This window comes from Entelurus aequoreus, unplaced genomic scaffold (genome assembly GCF_033978785.1).
Source record: "Entelurus aequoreus isolate RoL-2023_Sb unplaced genomic scaffold, RoL_Eaeq_v1.1 HiC_scaffold_152, whole genome shotgun sequence".
In the NCBI taxonomy this organism is placed as follows: Eukaryota; Metazoa; Chordata; class Actinopteri; order Syngnathiformes; family Syngnathidae; genus Entelurus; species Entelurus aequoreus.
In genome coordinates, this window is record NW_026908081.1 from 3,565 (window position 1) to 7,500 (window position 3,936).

Genomic DNA, 3,936 nt, shown 5'->3' on the forward strand with positions numbered 1-3,936 from the left:
ATATGGTTTTATACACCAACATTCTTCTATTTATTATTATTATTATTATTGTGTGAATGTTCCATCACACATATGGTTTTATACACCAACATTCTTCTATTTATTATTATTATTATTATTATTATTATTATTATTATTGTGTGAATGTTCTATCACACATATGGTTTTATACACCAACATTCTTTTATTTATTATTATTATTATTATTGTGTGAATGTTCCATCACACATATGGTTTTATACACCAACATTCTTCTATTTATTATTATTATTATTATTATTATTATTATTATTGTGTGAATGTTCTATCACACATATGGTTTTATACACCAACATTCTTCTATTTATTATTATTATTATTGTGTGAATGTTCCATCACACATATGGTTTTATACACCAACATTCTTCTATTTTTTATTATTAGTATTATTATTATTGTGTGAATGTTCCATCACACATACTGTTTTATACACCAACATTCTTTTATTTATTATTATTATTATTATTATTATTGTGTGAATGTTCCATCACACATATGGTTTTATACACCAACATTCTTTTATTTATTATTATTATTATTGTGCGAATGTTCCATCACACATATGTTTTTATACACTAACATTCTTCTATTTATTATTATTATTATTATTGTGTGAATGTTCCATCACACATAGGGTTTTATACACCAACATTCTTCTATTTATTATTATTATTATTATTATTATTATTATTGTTATTGTGTGAATGTTCCATCACACATATGGTTTTATACACAAACATTCTTCTATTTTTTATTATTATTATTATTATTATTATTATTATTATTATTGTTATTGTGTGAATGTTCCATCACACATATGGTTTTATACACAAACATTCTTCTATTTATTATTATTCTGTGAATGTTCCATCATACGTATGGTTTTATACACCAACATTCTTCTATTTATTATTATTATTGTGGGAATGTTCCATGATCACACATATGTTTTTATACAGCAACATTCTTCTATTTATTATTATTATTATTATTATTATTGTGTGAATGTTCCATCACACATATGGTTTTATACACCAACATTCTTCTATTTATTATTATTATTGTGTGAATGTTCCATCACACATATGGTTTTATACACCAACATTCTTCTATTTATTATTATTTTTATTGTTATTGTGTGAATGTTCCATCACATATATGGTTTTATACACAAACATTCTTCTATTTATTATTATTATTGTGTGAAAGTTCCATCATACGTATGGTTTTATACACCAACATTCTTCTATTTATTATTATTATTGTGTGAATGTTCCATCACACATATGGTTTTACACACCAACCTTCTTCTATTTATTATTATTATTATTATTAGTATTATTATTATTGTGTGAATGTTCCATCACACTTATGGTTTTATACACCAACATTCTTCTATTTATTATTATTATTATTATTTATATTTTTACTGTGTGAATGTTCCATCACACACATGGTTTTATACACAAACATTCTTTTATTTATTATTATTATTATTATTTATATTTTTATTGTGTGAATGTTCCATCACACACATGGTTTTATACACCAATCTTCTTCTTCTTCTTCTTCTGCTTCTGCTTCTTATTCTGCTTCTTTATCTTATTCGTATTCTTATTCTTATTCTTATTCTTATCATTACCATGAATTGATTAACGTGGACCCCGACTTAAAGAAGTGTAAAAACTTATTGGGGTGTTACCATTTAGTGGTCAGTTGTAGGGAATATGTACTCTACTGTGCAATCTACTAATAAATATGTACTGTACTGTGTAATCTACTAATAAATATGTACTGTACTGTGCAATCTACTAATAAATATGTACTGTACTGTGTAATCTACTAATAAATATGTAGTGTACTGTGCAATCTACTAATAAATATGTACTGTACTGTGCAATCTACTAATAAATATGTACTGTACTGTACAATCTACTAATAAATATGTACTGTACTGTGCAATCTACTAATAAACATGTACTGTACTGTGCAATCTACTAATAAATATGTACTGTACTGTGCAATCTACTAATACAAGTTTCAATCAATTATTATTATTATTATCCAGATTTTGGCGCGCTCTACCTTCCACATTTTTCAAGCTATTGAAAGCATTCCACCTTCAACATATTCCACTCATCCTGGACATTCAAACTATAATTTTTCCAAGTTCAAAATTTTTTTCAAACTCTATTTTCACCCTTTTTTCTGTGGACTACTCCTTCCACATTTTTCAAGCGTTCCACCGTCCAAACATTCTTCTTAATCAGGACAAAAACAAAATTATTTTTTTAACTGAAAAATTCCCGACATTCCAGAAATTCCATAATACCATTTCTCGATTAAAAATGTTGCTACTTCAACATTTCTTGACCGTTTTGAAAAATTCCAACACCAACCATTGAGAACATTCATATTTTTTAGTATTTTCATAACAATTTTCTCTTCTCCCGAATTCCCAAATTTCCAAGAAGTTCCCATTGAAATGAATGGGACATTTTTCCAAGTTGCACAATTGCCACCTTTTTCAAGCTATTGAAGCATTCCAACATCAACACATTCCACTCATCCTGGACATTCAAACTAACACTTTCCCAACTTCCAAACATAATTCCAGTTTTCCTGGAAATTCAAACCCTTCAACCTATTCAAAGCATTCCAAAATTCCAACTATTCTTACATTTGTACTCCATTCTGTCAGCATTTCACTTCAATTGGAACATTCACACATCTCGTTAACATCATTTTTCATCCAGTTAGTCTGGAACAACTAAGCAGTGATTATTACAGGATGTCAAAGTTATTACAGTTTTTTTCACATAGACTGTAAAAATATGTGCCTGTTTGTCCCTCTCCAAGTCACTAATGTCATATTCATACATGAGGTTGGTTTTCCAGTATTTTGGTGATGGACCGTCCCAAAGATGGACTGATTGATCACGATCAGCGAGTGGATGACCCCTGAAGTAGGCAATAGTTCACCTTTGCATTATTATTACACTGAACAAAAACAACTTTGACTATATACACAAAAGACCTATTCCTCTCAAATAGTGTTGACAAATGTGTTTAAATCTGTGTTAGTGAGCATTTCTTCTTTGCCAAGAAAACCCCTCCCACTTCACAGGTGTGGCATATCAAGAGGCTGTTGGTTATTGCACAGGTGTGTCTTAGGCTGCCACAATAAAAAGCCACTCTGAAATGTGCAATTGTATCACGCAGGTGGTAGGACAGGCTTATGTTATGGACAACCAACATTAAACTGCCTCAAGTTGTTGCTCAGATGAAATAAAATGACAAAACTTTTCTTCTACATATAAAAAGTGCAACATGAAACAGTTTCAAGTCAACTCATCATGCTTCATTTATTACAGCATTTGGGAAGCCTGTAGTTGATTATTATGATGTAAATGTTATATTTGTATCAACATGTGATAGCAGGGACCCTGCCATTCAAAACTAGGCCGCTCCATTACTAATGATTCATGTAAAAATAGTACAATAGCAATAGGAGGGACTATTCATCCCTGAACACCATGGAGTTCATGTAGGCTTAATGATGCACTTATATCAACTTATATCAACTATCAGAGACAGAAACTCTTCATTTAACATAATGTCCTTTTTTGCTGCTTCAACACAGCTCAATCAACACAGAAAAAGGTCAAGTCAAATAACAGACAGACAAGGGCTTTGCTGTCCGTAACACACACACACACACCGCAAAATGAGCTAACGTTACGCTAAAAGCTAATTAGCCTTCACCTCAAGCCAGGACTGCGAGCGAGCTGAGCTGCCTTTTATATTTCTAGAAGGTCAACGTGCTCATAGTGATGTTACTAGTAGTTGACTGGGAGGTGTTTATTATCATTTGGGGAGAGTCCGCTGCTAAACGCT